The 17,730-nt window shown below is 42.4% G+C and overlaps 1 protein-coding gene across 2 annotated transcripts in view; it reads left to right on the top strand.

Annotated features, from left to right (window-relative positions):
• VIT (vitrin) overlaps positions 1–17,730 on the top strand; it is a 123,686-nt gene that overhangs the window by 591 nt on the left and 105,365 nt on the right. Inside the window, exon 2 of one of the 2 annotated variants that reach the window (XM_029232148.1) lies at positions 2,389–2,492. The gene's annotated coding sequence lies outside the window, so the exon portion shown is untranslated. Of the gene's footprint in view, positions 1–2,162; positions 2,493–17,730 lie in introns of those variants that run through there. The other variant, XM_029232149.1, reaches the window with a different exon arrangement.

Genomic DNA, 17,730 nt, shown 5'->3' with positions numbered 1-17,730 from the left:
TCACCAGAGGGGAAAGGGAGGGGAGGGATAAATTGGGAGATTGGGATTGACATATACACACTACTATGTACAGATAACTAATAAGGACCTACTGTATAGCACAGGGAACTCTACTCACTACTCTATAATGGCTTATATGGGAAAAGAATCTAAGAAAGAGTGGATATATGTATATATATAACTGATTCACTTTGCTGTACATCTGAAACACATTGTAAATCAACTATACCCAATAAAAATTATTTTTTTAATATAAATAACTAAAAATAAATTAAAAATTGAAATTAAAAAAGTGAGAGAACTGAATTTCAAGGAAATTAAAAGAATTTCCTGAGCTCTTAGAGATATTTTTTAATTAATTAAAATTATTTAATCAATGTAAAAAAGTGATATTTCATTGTTTTTTTTTTGTTTTTTTTTTTTTTTTTGCTGTACGCGGGCCTCTCACTGTTGTGGCCTCTGCTGTTGCAGAGCACAGGCTCCGGACGCACAGGCTCAGCGGCCATGGCTCACGGGCCCAGCCGCTCTGCGGCACGTGGGATCTTCCCGGACCGGGGCACAAACCCATGTCCCCTAGCATTGGCAGGCGGACTCTCAACCACTGCGCCACCAGGGAAGCCCTTCATTGCTTATTTTAAAGGAGAATTTCTCTCTCTCTCTCTCTCTCAATATTATTTTTTATTGTGGTAAATATGTATGACAAAAATTTTGCCATTTTAACCATTTTTCAGTTGATTAATTCATTAGCATTAATTACATGCACAGTGGTGTGCAACCATAATTATGTATTTCAAAAACTTTTCATCACCGCAAACATTATTGCTTTTCGATTTGCATTTCGCTTTGAGCATCTCTTTATATGCTTTCAGTACATTTATATTTGATTCTGCCTTATTCACCATAAGAAAACAAATTAAACTAACGAAAGAAAAGAAGCTCTAAAGCCTAACATAGCACATTGCCTCAGAGTCAGACAGCCTCGAATTTGAACACCAGTTCTTGCCTTTCCAGCTGGCTGACCCTGGGAAAGTCACTTAATCTCTTTGAGCCTCAGTTCTCTTATCTGTAGTATGGAAGTAATAGTACTGACCCCTCTGGGTTTTTCTAAGTATTAAATGAGTTGATATATGTTGAAGGCTTATCACCATTCCCAGCATAAGTATTTCATAAATGGCAATTAGCATTATTATTAATAGTAATATTATTAATTATGTTTGGGCTGCCATTTCATCCAAACCTTCCCAGACTCAAAGGGTGGGACAGGCCATCCTCCATGTGGCAGTATCATCCTTACCACCAGTGGACCTAGGCTCACGATTTTGTGGAGGAAGAAACAGGATTGAGAAAGTATTTAAATGCAGAACCAAGTGAAGGGGAAAAGCTTCAAACCATAATCTTAAATAAGGAGCAATCCCCAGACTGCTATGCTAGTAAGGAAGATTTTCCTCCTCAGACTGGGCTGTGTGAGTGCCCAGTCCCCAGCAGGCAGTGGACGGACTCTGTGCTCCCTCCCATCCTGCTGAAGAGAAGGAGCTGTCATACTGATAAACATTTGAATCTCAAGGAGTACCAGATGTACTTTTTTATGGTCTGTTTTTAAGATGCTGTGATATGCTAATGTATGTTTTGGGTCTGAATCCCTTCAATTTAATTGATGATACTAATATGTAAGTAAATAAAATCCGGTAGGTTTCACTTATTATGTGAGCTATCCATCATTTGTTGTTTTGAAACATGAGTCAGGTTTTACTTCCCACTGTCATTACCTTGTGTCCTCTTCCCAGCAGCATAGACTACAGTCATTTCATTAAACTTGCCAAAATGTAGAAAGGGCCGAAGCAAATTAAACCAAAAAATAGCTTTAACATGTAGGAAAATTATTTTTACTCCAAAAATGAGAGCCCAGTAGAATCAGCTCAGTAATGTTTGCACAGTTTTCTTTCTTTATGTAGTTTAATCCAGCTGTTCGCTAACATTTGAAAAAGAAAGAGAAAATTTAATTGCCCTGCTTAAGTCAATTTTAAAGTATACTTAAAATTTTCCGTTTCATCTAGGTGCTTCTCTGCTACTTTTTAAATTTTCTAATTGTAGAATTTGCTTGCTGAAAAGGTGTGTTTTGGGATAGAAAAGAATATTTAGAAATCCTTAACCGCCGCCCCCCACAAAAAAAAAGAAAAAGTGGGCGTGGAAATTTGAAAGAGTACCGCCTAATTCAGCACTAAAACCAGTGTGAGAAGCAGTGTGTGTGTGTATGAGTGTGTGTGTGTGTGCATGTGTGTGTGTGGTATAAAATGTGCTTTTCAAAGTGCTGAGAGGTTGATGGGAATGTTTGATTAGCTCCTCTCAGAAGAGAAAAGGTGCTTGGACCTCTTCTTATTTCTTCTTTAGAATAATTTGGATGGGATCTGTGATGCAGAAAAGCTTAAAGAAAAAAGGATATCCATTCTCTGTGGTGGAAAAATTTTGAAAAAAAATTGCTTTCTTCAAACAAGGTATGTCTGATGAATTGCTAAGCTATGTAGATAGTTTGATTTCCATTCCTTGTTATGAAAACATGAAAAGGTATTTACCATTAAGAAACTAGAATACATCCCTTGACCAAGTAATCAGTCTGTACAAATTTCAGTTTCAGGAGAAGTGAGATGGGAGTGGGTGGTAGTTGACATCCTTGAAAACAACTAATATACATATATCAACTATAAATAAATTGTGCTGAGATAAGATTAGAATAAGACCTTCACTGTATCTTTTAAACCAACTTAATTATGGTTAAAATAAGTTGAAAAGTATAATGCTTGTGCAGAGCTTAATTTAAAGGACGTTTAAGTCTTGCCCTTTTTTATACTTTACTTCCTACGTGGAATACAGTAGCAACAGAACGAATTACTTATAACAATGTATGAGGAAAGGATATGGGCATGTTAATGCTAAATTAAAAGAGAAATTATTTAATGTAGATCTATACTTCTCTCTATTCAGACAGATCTCGGAGGAATGTGGCTAGATGTGCAATTCTGTATCTTGTTTACACTGGAAGTGTTTTCTTAGGTTGAACGCTTCTTAAACTGATAAGCCCAAGAAAGGGCTGGCATTGTTAAGTCACTACTGTAGCCCAACTTTGCACAGGGAAACAGGATACGAAATCTCTTTTAAGAATGATTTGTGTTAAACCAGTATAAACATGAAATAAATGCCTCAAGCTCAGGTTAAACAGAGAGGATAAGATTGAATAATTAGACTCGATGGTTTGCTCTGAACAACCTACCGCATCTTTGCCATCCCCAAATGGAGAGGGGAATTCAAGATTTTCTTTGGGTTTATTGTAAATATAAAACCAGGCATTCTTGGCCATGGTGGTTATTCAAAAATGTGAGCACTAAGAAAATAGCATTTTGCCATTACGCTGTGTTGCAATAAATTTGGAAGTTTTCGTGGTAAGTTCTGAGGTTGTTTTTCCTTTGGTCTCTTCAAAGATGAAAATAGCCTGCAGCAAGGCAAGATCAAATACTATTTGTTTGTGTATTTTCTCTGCTGTGTGTGTGAACTGCAAGCTACGCCGCCCATAGGAGAGTTGGAAGTGCCTCTCTCTTTTTTTTTTCCTGTCTTTTATTTATTGAATTAAAATACCCTCTTTTGTAAAAGGCTTTAGACAAAGAATTGCAAGACTACAAGGGCTGCATTTTTAATTGCAATATGCTGGTTTCCCAGACTAAGCTTCATTTAAATATATCTTACACCTCACCACTGAAAGGAAATACGTTAGGAACTTTGGAAATGCTTAATATCTATTCTGACATAGCGTTTACTTTATGAATAGTGTTCAGAAGATCTAATTATCTTGTTTGCCAAGTTGCTGATCACATGAAGAATAGTTTCTTTCAGAGAAAATGCACTGGGTTTGAGAATGGTTTATGAATAGCATCAGAACAAAAATGCTTGTGCTGTTCCCATCTGTAATTCCTGTAAGACATACTGTAGACAGGAAAGCAGTGCAGTTCAGTGCCATGTCCCAAGCCAGGAACCCTAAATTTCAGTCACAGCTCTGCCACTACCTAGCTGTGTTACCTTGGAAAAGTTGTGTACCAGTTTTTGACTTTTGTTTCCCCATCTGAAAAACAGAAATAGCAATGCCTGCATACACCCCCTCCCAGGACGGTCATGAGGTACAATATCGATTCTCAGTTTTAAAAGGGTTTTGAAATGTGAAAAGTTCTAAAAAAATTGAATCATTTTTCCCACATATTCAAAAAAAAAGACCGCATGGGAAGGAATCATTGGTTGTAAAATAAATGTTTCGTGGCCTCCAGGATGTTCCCATGACACATGCCCACGTGTGCGACTTGTCCTCTCCTTGCTAGTTTGGAGGCATGAGCCAGGTATCAAAAGCAGTGGGTACAGAGAACACTGCTCTGTCACTGGGAGGGCTTTCTAGCTGTGTGACCTTGGGGAGGTTACTCAATATTCTCTGTGTCTCCATTTCCTCACAAGTGAAATGAAGAAGTTGGACAAAATAGTCTCTAAGTTTCCCTCCTAATCCTATGGTTCTATGCGCTGGAACATCTTCAGTGTTAAGACACGGCCAGGCCAATTTCACTGTTGAGACTCTCCATATACTACAAAATCAAAACAGGGCTATGGAACCTATGGTATATTTAAAATGTTTATGTTTACCTAACTAAAGACTTTAACATACACAAAAATGAAAAGTAACATAATTTTATGTTAATGAAATATAATTACGTGTGTATACATATATATGTGTGCATGTACATTTACATATATCTATCCATAATGTACTGAGGACAGTTTGGTTCAAGTTGTATGACAGACTTCTTTTAGTTCTCTGGTATATTTCCATGACAGTATAACCTCATGTCAAATATCTAAATTTAAGGCAAGGCCAAGTGGCCCTCCTATGCTATGGATCCTATGGGGGCTTGTCAGGCAGGAGGCTCTGTCACTTCTTAGATGTGTTAAGTTTGGCAAATTTTGTAAACCCTCTGGGCCTCAGTTTTCTCATCTGTAAAAAGGGTCTATTATTAGTGGTTACCTTATAGAGTTGTGGCAAAAAGCTTCAACTTGTACCTGGTACAACTGTCAGTACCCAAATTTTAGCAAGTAATTTTTTAACATATGGGATTGTAATGAAGAACTCAGATCAGCTGTGAAACAAATCATTTGCAATCTTCTTCAAACTTTTAAACATTAACTCTTTGGATGCAGTAAACAAATAGATATGTGGAACTATGTGATATTAATATAATTATTAGAAATTTGTTGCCATCTCTTCATCCAGAGGATCTGAACTAATCAATATTTCAGCAAATATTAAAGCCAGAGAGGCATCTTCTGTGCTGTCTGTATTTTGAGAAACCCTAAAGGTTCCCCTCTGGCTGCCTGAACATGCATCTCCCTGTGGTTTGCAGAAGGTGGTGAAATTCCTTGCACGCCGAACACACATACAGTGAGAGACAGACGTGCAAAGGGAGTTTGCTAGTGTTCACAGACATGAAAGTTCCCTGCGCAAGCAGCAGCGAGCAGCTTCTGCTAGTGCAGAGAAGACCTGGGCCAATCTAGGCTGTAACAGAAATAGCTTTTTGATAGTGCCAGTTCTTAAATTTTCATTAAGGCCCAGGAGTGCACACAGATAGCCAGGGCCTGACTCCTACACTGGCCTGCACCACTGGGCTCCCCTTCAACTAGCCTCTCCAGCTGCACACCTGCACCCCAACTCCCCTCGTCAGACTCCACTGCTGTGCACAGCCCAAGATGAGACCCTGCAGTGACAGGAGTGCCCGCTGACAGCCAGGGGCCCCACAGCTGCTAATGTGCCCTAAGGTGGCCCCAGCCCTTGCTGCTGACCCTGGCCCTCGCCCCTACATGTGTGTCTGCAACTGGCCCTGCCACTGGATACGCACCTGCAGTTGGTCCCGCAGCCCAGTGCATGCACACCCCCAGCTCCGGCCACCAGTACTGCCTGCCCTGGTCCCTAGCCACTGGAGGCGCCACTGAGGACCCCAACAGCCCTTGCAGCCACTATGGATCCCCCGCTGCGCTCACCAGGGAGCACAATGCTGCTGATGCTGTGTCCTGAGCTGTCAAGCTATCACATCCCCTTGGACCTGGAGGCAATACAAGCCCCATACGTGGGGCCCTGGCCCACTCGGCCCGGGTCACAGTACGCTCCAGTGTGCCCCCTCCCACAGGCAAAGGCCTCTCCTTACAGAAGTCAGTCCATGAAGTCTGAAAGAGGTGACTGCTCCTTCAAATGCACTGACATCCACACAAGGCTACGGGCATCATGAAGAATCAGAGAAACACGCTGCCACCAAAGAAACACAGTAAACCTCCAGTAACTGACCCCAGAGAAATGCAGATACATGAACTGCCTGACAAAGAATTCAAAATAATTCTCCTAAAGACGCTCAGAGAGCCATAAGAAAATACAGATAAATAATTTAACCAAATCAGGAAAACAAAAGGAGAAGTTCAACAAAGAGATAGAAAACATTAATAAGGAACCAAATGGAGGGCTTCCCTGGTGGCGCAGTGATTGAGAATCCACCTGTCAGTGCAGGGAACATGGGTTCGATCCCTGGTCCGGGAAGATCCCACACGCCGCGGAGCAACCAAGCCCGTGTGCCACAACTACTGAGCCTGTGCTCTAGAGCCCGTGAGCCACAACTACTGAGCCCATATGCTGCAACTGCTGAAGCCCATGCGCCTAGAGCCCGTGCTCTGCAGCAAGAGAAGCCACTGCAATGAGAAGCCCGCACACTGCAATGAAGAGTAGCCCCTGCTTGCCGCAACTAGAGAAAGCCCACGTGCAGCAATGAAGCCCCAACATAGCCAAAATAAATAAATAAAATAAATAAAAAATTTAAAAATATGGTCATAGGGTAGTTTTTTTAAAAAAAGAACCAAATGGAAATTTTAAGTAAAAGTATACACACACAATTTTTTTAAATAAATTTATTTATGTATTTGTTTATTTATTTTTGGCTGTGTTGGGTCTTCACTGCTGTGCGCAGGCTTTCTCTAGTTGCAGCGAGCAGGGGCTACTCTTTGCTGCAGTGAGCGGGCTTCTCATTGCAGTGGCTTGTCTTTGTTGAGGAGCACGGGCTCTAGGCGCCCAGGCTTCAGTAGTTGTAGCACGCGGGCTCAGTAGTTGTGGCTCGCGGGCTCTAGAGCACAGGCTCAGTAGTTGTGGTGCATGGGCTTAGTTGCTCCACGGCATGTGGGATCTTCCCGGAGTAGGGCTCAAACCCGTGTCTCCTGCATTGGCAGGCGGATTCTTAACCACTGGGCCACCAGGGAAGCCCACACAAACAAACTTAAGTCAGTCTGAGATCATCTAGGTGAATTCCTGTTTACAGGCCAGGAGGTGAAGGGCCAAAATTGCATTCACAATAGAGCAAAGACTATTTCAGTTTTGTTGATTGCATTTTCCTATGGTTACCACGAAACAAACAGTTGTGGATACTGGATTCAGAGTTTGTTTCTAACCAACTAGCAAACTTTTCCACTCCAACAGACTGCAAACCTTAAAGAAATCCCGAGAGACCGCCTATTGGAAATGCTCGGGGCTGCCTGGGAAGTGTAAAGAGCAGGCACCAGCCAATGCTCTGAGTTGAGACCCATAAAATCTGCACATCGTGTGGCAACCTGCAAAAGGCAAATCTCTCACACGGCAGATGTGACTGGAATCCACTGCCGCATTCCTCTAGTGCTTGTACCCTGAGGAAGAAAGGTGAACTAAGATGACAGATGCCAGAATCCTTCCTGAGTCAAATTCACAGGCCAGGGTCTTGAAACAAAACAAAACAAAAATTCATTTGGTTTAGATTCAGCTTAGAGAATATTTTGTTGTTTGTGTTTGATTCTGGTCTTATAATTAAAAACAAATATTTAGGCCCATTTCTGCTTCCTTATCACTTTGCAAGATGCTTTTTTCAATTCTTTTTAAGAATGCTAGACATCATTCCTTAGCCATCCGATTGAGTCAAGTGTCCCAAAATCATCTAGAAGATTTCCATGAGAATGGGCCAAAGAGCCCCAAAAATCTCTGAGCAGAGAAGGCAAGAAGAAAACTACAGAATTGCTTCCTTTCTGGGGCCCTAGGAGAATTTAGCCCAGTGATAGTCATAAAGCCATGCGGTTCCTTCACCAAGAATCCTAAAATGAAGCCATGGCTAATGCTGGCAGAATCTTACTGAAAGAGATTCGACTGGTGGCTTTACCTCTGCAAGTCCTAAAGTCTAAATAGGCCATGTTTTGCAAGAGGATGGTTATGAGAACGATGATGATGATAGTAATCATGATTAACCACCACCCCAAAAACAACAATAATAAATACTGCCAACACTTACGGTTAGTCTTATGTGCTAGGCACTATTCTAAGCTCTTTTTCACATAGTAACTCATTTAATTCTAACAGCTACCATAGGAGATGGGTGGTTATTGGTGATTCCCATTATACAGATGAGAAAACTGAGACACTGAGAAGTAAATTGTCCAAGGTCACACAGCCAGTAAGTGATGGAGCTCAACTTCAAACCCAAGCAGTTTAGCTTCAGAGCTCATATTCTTAACCTGCCAGGCAACAATTACACATGGTCCTGGTTTTTCTATCACTGCATCAAATGAATCTTTACCATCCCTAAAAATACTGTTTTCAAGCCAAGTCAAATTTCTAAGAAATTCATTCCTCATTGTAAGTATAGACTCCCCGGGAATACTGATGGAAGCACGTGGAGGCATGAAAGTCACAGAAGGCTGTTAGGAAGAGAGGGTTTTTATTTCTGTCGTTCTTGAATAACTTCCTGACTTCAGAATCACTTTGCAGATGTGTTGGGAAGACCTGACTCTCAGGGGGAAGGCCAAGGAGCAGACCTCATTGTCAAGTTCTCTGAGTAGCCAGTCCCCAAAAGGTATCCTTTATCTTCATTCTAGGGTTAAACTGGCAACAAGTCACAGAAAGAATTGTACTTCCTTATGACTCAAACTACTTCAGAAAATCACTTTCCCTGATAAAGCCCTCTGCATTGACAAGACTCTAGTAAAAATTGCTCAAATTCTTTCCCTCAGTGAGAGAAAGGCTAAAGTTTGTGCGGACATGTGGTAAAGATTCATAAAAATCACCCTTCGGGCTCTAGTGAGAAGGAATCATGTCTGCCTTTTTTCTTCTCAGAAACAAAAAGAAAATCTATTCCTTTGGGGGAACCCAATGTATAGTTTCCAAGAGATCAGGTCACTGACATCTCATTGAGAAGTGAATTCCCTCCTCTGGGCTCCTATGGATCCCAGACAGAGAAAACATGCTTTTGATATAAACGTACACGTCAACTTGCCCGGACTGGATTCACTTTTATAACATAGTGAGTAGATCTGTACTCTGAACAGTAAAAGGGGTCTGGTGAGGCAGAGATATTCAATGACAGCAAAACAAATACCCATTGGGCCACCGCCATGTGCCATCCACAATTCCATGTGCTTCGGAAAAACAGTGAACAATATAGTCTCCATTCTCCTAGAGCTGCCAATCTGGGACCACACAATAAACAAATACATATAAGAGGTCTAGATCTGGTGGTGATATGGGCTATGAAAAACTTAAGAAAGTAGGATAAGGGGGCTGGACAGAGGGGTGATGATTTGCATTGTGTGGTTAGAGAAATGTCTGATAAAGGGACATTTAAACCGAGAGAAAGGTGAAGGAAGCCAGGGAGCAACCTATGTGGATAATAGGGGAAAAGCAAATGCAAAGGCCCTGAGGTTGGACCATGCTTGGGAGCAGGCTGAGTGAGGAAGACAGGAGGTGAGATCCAGGGTGTCCTTTGGAAAGCAGACACAGAGGGCACCATCCTAACGCTCCCGGATTTTCCCCAGATGCCCCCAGTGCCCACTCACACACTACCTGTGGGGAGCTCCTGCTTCTGCCCTGGATGAAATCTGAGTAGGTCCCTTAATATTGCAGATCACGCTCAGAGCGTGCTCACATTACAGCCCCAAACAATCTCAGTTCAGTCATGAATGTGGAGGTAATACTTAGGTAATACTTAAAAACTTGAAAATGGCGTTCACAGTTTCATCCCCCACCCCCAGGCTTGCTTTCTGCAGTGGAAGGGGCATGACTTCATTCTCTTTCTCTGTTTCTGCACCTTTATCACCCCTCCCCTTGGCTGCTAATGGTAGTTTCTTCATGTCCAGAGTTGAAGAGTGTGCAGAGAGGAGAGACAAAGGCAACAGAGGTTCTTACTGGTTGGTACTGTTCTGAGCTGGCATCCAGGTTCCCTGGGCTTGGCAGGCATGTACAGCTGTTTCTTGTCCCCATGGAAGCACTTCCACGGGTTCTTCAGAGATGCCCCCGACTTTGCTGGGGACCCCTCAACTGCAGGTCCCAGATGTCAATACATATGAATCTGCTCTGGCTGGGGGTTTACGGTTCCATCCTCAGCCCCTGAGCAGCTGGCAGTCGACCTCCAGTGGCTTTCTGCTGCCATCTCCTGAGCTCCCCTTGCACCCGGCTTGGGCAGGACCTGACGCAACCTCAGGCTGACTCTCACACAGCTAGTCTTGTTTGTCACGAGCTATTCCCTCTCCTGTCCTAATCAGGAGTCAGACACCAGCGCACAATGCCCTCAAGCCCAAGGGATGCAACTACTCAGTCTTTTCAACTGGGGTCACCAGGCATCCAAGTTGGACTTCCAAAGGAAGTAACCAAGAACCAGGATCCTCAGCCATCTGCATTCCTCCAGACAACATAAGTGGTGGTAGAAGCCAAGAGGGCAGCTGGAGATCAGAAGGCAGAGTTTCTTTGGGAAAAGTTGTTGGCATTTTCCCTCTTCCTCTCCCTCCCCAGATGCAGAAGGGGAGCCAGTGGTCACCCCACTCCCACCCACTTCAGGCAACGGTGAGAGGAGCCTCAAGGAGACCACTTCAGAACATGGAAGTAGTTAGCTCATAGTCTCAGCTGAAACTAAGACAAAGGATCATCCCATTTTAACATCCCATTACAAAGCCAATTACAATACTCTCAAATGTTTATTTAGATGGGTGTGTTATGTCTGGTTAAACTTAAAAATATGGCTGGTGCATCACTTTACCCTAAATAACATTTGTGAGAGAGAGAAAGCCGTGTGTGAGTTCAGGCCCAAATATGACTCTTAAACAAAAAAATCTCTTAATCTTTAGAGCTAAGACAATTTTATCACACAAAGTATGTATTTCACTGTGTACATCTAAACTATCGTCAACAGAATATTTCAAAAAGCCTGGGATAGATGCATCAAGACAAAAACGAAGGTGAAACCATCTTTAGAGTAGTAAGATGGGGTAGTGAGTGGGGTTAAATGTTTGAGGCCTGGAATGGCATTCTGGTTCTGCTACGTGTTCACGCCATAACTTACTTATAGCTTACTGAAGATGGACAGCTTACTAAAGTTCTCTGAGCCTCAATTTCGTACCCTGAAAGATGGGCACAATAGTACTTACCTGACAGGATATCCGTGATAAATAAGATCACAACATGTGCAGTGTGTAGCATATGGTGAGCATTCAACAAATGGTATTATTATAGGACTCTAAACTTCTAAAACTTTCCATGAAGAGGAACAAAGGACCAATCCCATCTCGTGTAACAGGCCACTAGACAGCTCTGCTGCGGCTGTCGGGAGGCTCCGGAAGAGCTGGAAAGGTCCGAGAGGGCCTCTGGAGCACAAGGCTACGCGGCTCCCTTTGGAAAGCTGGGTCTGCTGCTTCTAAATGACTCTCTTTCTGCTGGTCCCCTCTAATTTCTGGGACTTAATCCTCCACAGCCCTCAACAGCTCAGCCGCAGTCACTGCCCGCCTCGACCCCCTCCACTCTCCCCAAGCCTCTAGTTGCTGGGGTTCAGGAATGCACTTTGACCCGCAGCCCCACACCTGCCTCCCAGCAGCACGAGGAGACCTAAAACCCTGTCATCTGAGACGAACCTACTCTTTACCCAGAGGCAGACAGGAAGATACTATGGATCTTGCAGACACACCCTCATCTTCCTTCCTACCTCAGCTGGAAGGCTGTGCCAAACTCGAAAATGTTTTTCTGGGCCTCAGAATTGAAGACAGACCAAAAAGCACAGAGTGTTCGGGACAGTCAAGGCTCTGGGGATCACAGTTGGACTGAACCAAAGAGCCAGCTCCAGAGCACAGGGGACGGCCCCTTGGCAACCACAAACCTCAGAGCCCGAGGGAGAAAACTCACTGGGAGGAGGGAGGGCTAATCCACAGCGTCAAACACATTAGGTAAAGAAGCTTCTAATGAGAGAAACTCATCTTCCAAAGCTTCCAGGAGAATCTTTGAAAGCGAGGACAGTGTCCAGAGGAGCAGTCATCGCCCACCTCGCCTTTCACTGAGATCCTCTGCCCTTCCCCCAGATTTACTGCTCTTCGTGCCCCCCTTCCATTACAGAGGATAAATAACTCTTGGAAGGAGTTCTTCAGAGCTCATCTGGGGGCATGTCTGCAAACTAGTATTTTTTCCCACTGGCAATATAAGATCTAAACTACCACTTCAGAAACGTAATTACTGTTTGTAGTCTCACTAGAAATCACTATTGGTTGAAGCCTTTGTGGATGTGGGGTAAGCATTACCATATGTCAGATTCTTAACGAGGTACAAAATGATGGTCTGAAACACCCGTACCAGAAAAGGCTTTCCCTTTTTGGTTTTGTGACATGTAGGAACATGCTACTTGGATCAATGAATCTAATGGCATGGGCATATATCAGTCATCGAACACACGCATACGCTCTTTTTAATCCACCCAACTGCCCAGGAGTGAGTATCTTTGCTTTAGGATTTGCCCTGAGTGATGCAGCGATCAAGAATGAGCCTGGAGATAGAGATCCTTAGTAGTATACACTTCAGTCATCGAAAGCAAGTATTTATAACATAATATTTATGGTAAATTCCTAGATTGGAACATCAACAAGCATAAGATTCTGATACATTCACCGAAAAATAAACACCCTCCTAAACCAGAGTTTCTCAACCCTGGCACTATTGGCACATCGGGCTGGATAATTCTTCATTGTAGGGGGCTGTCCTGTGGGCTGTGGGATGGTTAGCAGCATCCCTGGCTCTACCCACTAGATGCCAATAGCATCCCCCGCTCCAAGTTGTAACAACCAAAAATGTCTTTAAATATTGACGAATCTTTCCTGAGGGGTTAAAATCAGCCCTGGTCGTGAAGCATGGTCATAACTGTATCGGCAAGTCCACAGGGACTCTCTGACAGCGTGATTCCAAGGTCTCCCGCTCTCATTTTTCCTCCTAGAGCATCCCAGGCATGCAGGCCGTGTTCTTCTTTCTCAGTGGCTACCACAGTTCTTGGGATTCTTTGATACGCTTCTACCTAGAGCCTGGCTCCAGAGTTGGATAAGACCTCTCTGGAGATCCCTGCTTACAGGCTACCAAAAGACAAGCACACATGGCCTTTTCATTTTACATGCCTTCATTTCCCTCCCAATCATTTCAGGGAAACAAGACGTAATTAAACAACAAACATGAAAAGCATTTTGATCAAAGCCTCAAGGAACAGCAACCAATTCAAACTGGCTGGAGTAACAGCGCCCGAAAACCTTTTACTCTGTTATGCACCAGAGACTGAGTCCAGCTGGGCCTCCTTCAGACTGGAAATGGGACCTGGGACGTGGCCAGGAAATAAGCATCTCATCTCCCAGATTCTCCCAGGGCCCCGTGCTTTCTCTTCTCCATCTCTCCCTACCTTCAGCTTGGCTCCCAGTTTGCAAGATCATAATTGCAAAATCCCAAGAAAGATCTTGATTGGCCTAGGTTTTTTTGTTTCGTTTTGCTTTTTCCAGATCATAGGCTTTTGACCAGCTGAGTCTCTTAATTTCAGCGATTGTTATTTCTGCATCTGACTATAATACCTGAACCGCTTACTTCAGGGGTCTTGTGAGATTAAAGCACAGATGTAACCAGTCTTTTAAAAGTGAAAGACACTATACAAATGAGTGGAATTTTTACTTTATAATAATATTATATAATAAATTGTGGTATAGCTCAGAATTTACAGTAACAGTCACGTGAGGAACTTGATAGTAAAAATAGCACAAGATTAAAATAGAGAAGATCTGAGCCATGTGACCTTAGGCAAGTCACTTCACTGCTCTGAGTTACAGGAATAATAATGTCTATCTACTGCCTCAAGAGGATCTTAGGTGGTTTGGATGAGAGAACTGTTGAGAAAACACTCTGCAGATTCTGATATAAACATATCATTACAGTCTTCCCTAGTTGAATTCACTGTATGGAAAGGCACTGTGAGTTAGCAGTCAGGAATAATGTTTCAGCGGCAAGCCCAAATGAAAGGGAAATTTTATCTCACAGAATAGGTGGTCCAGAGGTAGGTCCAGGCTCTAGGCACAAGACAATCAGAGCTCCAGCTCCATTTCTCTGATTCATCTGGCTGCCTTCCTCCTTTATGTGCTGGCTTTTTCCTCAGACTAACTTGCCCCGTGGTCACAACATGGCTGCCAGCATACCTGGAACAACCTGCTCCCTTGTTCATTTCCAACAAGAGAGGCGACCTCACCCTGAAAAACATACGATTAAAGTTTTTCCTTCCTGTCTGTCTGATACATCGTGGGACACAGCCCACCCTTGAATAGTCACGATCAACTGGAGAGAGCCCTGTGATGATGGGCTCAAGCCTGCGGTCCTGAAGCAATCAGCAGCAAGGGGGACTAATATATATATATATATAAAACTATCCTTGGCATAGACTTGGAATTGGGATCCTCCCCAGGAGCTGGGGATGGACCAGCTTCCTTTGAGCCCTCTGGCTACATTTATTCCATTTACCAAGTTGGGGTTGTGTTATAAAGGAGGAAGCAGGGAAGCAGGTGCTCTGCCTAGGCAACCAAGAGTGTTCGGTCCAGATACCTTGACTCAGGGAACATCTTCAAGGAGCCTGGTGCATCCTTAGGAGCCAACATGTGGAGAAAAGGCAAAGATTTCCCCTGCTTTTCTTGCCTGTTTGGCTTGCACTTTTCTTTTGGCGTTTCTTTGAGATAAAAGAAGGAAAGAAGTGGAAAAAGAAGGGAAATAAGAAAGAAAAACTACTGTCCTGTCTGGCTCACTCTCTCTCTCTCCTTGACAGAATCCTGGGGATTGTAATAGTTACCATGGCAACAGGAAATGCAGTGTTACAGGCTGAGCCCAGAGAAATATGATCTGTATACAGTTTTTTTTTTTTTAGTGACTATGAACTTGTTTTAAAAAAATTTTTTAACATCTTTATTGGAGTATAATTGCTTTACAATAGTGTGTTAATTTCTGCTGTATCAAAAAGTGAATCAGCTATATATATACATATATCCCCATATTTCCTCCCTCTTGTGTCTCCCTCCCACCCTCCCTATCCCACCCCTCTAGGTGGTCACAAAGCACCGAGCTGATCTCCCTGTGCTATGTGGCTGCTTCCCATTAGCTATTTTACATTTGCTAGTGTATATATCTACATGCCACTCTCTCACTTCATCCCAGCTTCCCCTCCCCCTTCCCGTGTCCTCAAGTCCATTCTCTACATCTGTGCCTTTACTCCTCTTCTGCAATTAGGTTCTTCAGAACCTTTTTTTTTTTTTGATGCCATATATATGTGTTAGCATATGGCATTTGTTTTTCTCTTTCTGACTTGCTTCACCCTGTATGACAGACTCTAGGCCCATCCACCTCACTACAAATAATTCAATTTCGTTTCTGTTTATGTCTGAGTAATATTCCATTGTATACATGTGCCACATCTTTATCCATTCATCTGTCGATGAACACTTAGGTTGCCTCCGTGTCCTGGCTATTGTAAATAGAGCTGCAATGAACATTGTGGTACATGACTCTTTTTGAACTATGGTTTTCTCCGGGTATATGCCCAGTGGTGGGATTGCTAGGTGACATGGTAGTTCTGTTTTTAGTTTCTTAAGGAACCTCCATACTGTTCTCCATTCTGGCTGTATCAATTTACATTCCCACCAACAGTGCAAGAGGGTTTCCTTTTCTCCACACCCTCTCCAGCATTTATTGTTTGTAGACTTTTTCATGATGGCCATTCTGACTGGTGTGAGGTGATACCTCACTGTAGTTTTGATTTGCATTTCTCTAACCATTAGTGATGTTGAGCATCCTTTCATGTGTTTGTTAGAAATCTGTATATCTTCTTTGGAGAAATGTCTATTTACGTCTTCTGCCCATTTTTGGATTGCGTTGTTTGTTTTTTTGATATTGAACTGCATGGGTTGCGTGTATATTTTGGAGATTAATCCTTTGTCAGCTGCTTCGTTTGCAGATATTTTCTCCCATTTGAGGGTTGTCTTTTTGTCTTGTTTATGGCTTCCTTTGCTGTGCAAAAGCTTTTAGGTTTCATTAGGTCCATTTGTTTATTTTTGTTTTTATTTCTATTTCTCTAGGAGGTGGATCAAAAAGGATCTTGCTGTGATTTATGTCACAGAGTGTTCTGCCTATGTTTTCCTCTAAGAGTTTGATAGTGTCTGGCCTTACATTTAGGTCTTTAATCAATTTTGAGTTTATTTTTATGTATGGTGTTAGGGAGTTTTCTAATTTCATTCTTTTACCTGTAGCTGTCCAGTTTTCCCAGCACCACCTACTGAAGAGGCTTTCTTTTCTCCATTGTATATTCTTGCCTCCTTTATCAAAGATAAGGTGACCATATGTGCATGGGTTTATCTCTGGGCTTTCTATCCTGTTCCATTAATCTATATGTATGTTTTTGTGCCAGTACCATACTGTCTTGATTACTGTAGCTTTGTAGTAGAGTTGGAAGTCAGGGAGCCTGATTTCTCCAGCTCCCTTTTTCTTTCTCAGGATTGCTTTGGCTATTTGGGGTCTTTTGTGTTTCCATACAACTTGTGAAATTTTTTGTTCTAGTTCTGTGAAAAATGCCACTGGTAGTGTGACAGGAATTGCACAGAACCTGTAGATTGCCTTGGGTAGTATAGTCATTTTCACAATGTTGATTCTTCCAATCCAAGAACATGGTCTATCTCTCCATCTGTCTGTACTATCTTTAACTTCTTTCATCAGTGTCTTATAGTTTCCTGCATACAGGTCTTTTGTCTCCTTAGGTAGGTTTATTCCTAGGTATTTTACCCTTTTTGCTGCAATGGTAAATGTGAGTGTTTCCTTAATTTCTCTTTCAGATTTTTCATCATTAACGTACAGGAACGCAAGTGATTTCTGTACATTAATTCTGTATCCTGCTATGTCGCCAAATTCATTGATTAGCTCTAGTAGTTTTCTGGTAGCATCTTTAGGATTCTCTATGTATAGCATCATGTCATCTGCAAACAGTGACAGCTTTACTTCTTCTTTTCCGATTTGGATTCCTTTTTTTTTCTTTTCTTCTCTGATTGCTATGGCTAAGACTTCCAAAACTATGTTGAATAATAGTGGTGAGAGTGGGCAGCCTTGTCTTGTTCCTGATCTTAATGGAAATGGCTTCAGTTTTTCACCACTGAGGATGATGTTGGTTGTGGGTTTGTCATATATGGCCTTTATTATGTTGAGGAAAGTTCCCTCTATGCCTATTTTCTGGAGGGTGTTTATCATAAATGGGTGTTGAATTTTGTCGAAAGCTTTTTCTGCATCTATTGAGATGATCATATGGTTTTTCTCCTTCAATTGGTTAATATGGTTTATCACACTGATTGATT

The sequence above is a fragment of the Monodon monoceros genome, unplaced genomic scaffold (assembly GCF_005190385.1).
Source record: "Monodon monoceros isolate NGI ecotype Baffin Bay Population unplaced genomic scaffold, NGI_Narwhal_1 Super_Scaffold_19, whole genome shotgun sequence".
NCBI lineage: Eukaryota > Metazoa > Chordata > Mammalia > Artiodactyla > Monodontidae > Monodon > Monodon monoceros.
This window is presented reverse-complemented; position numbering and strand designations above follow the sequence as displayed.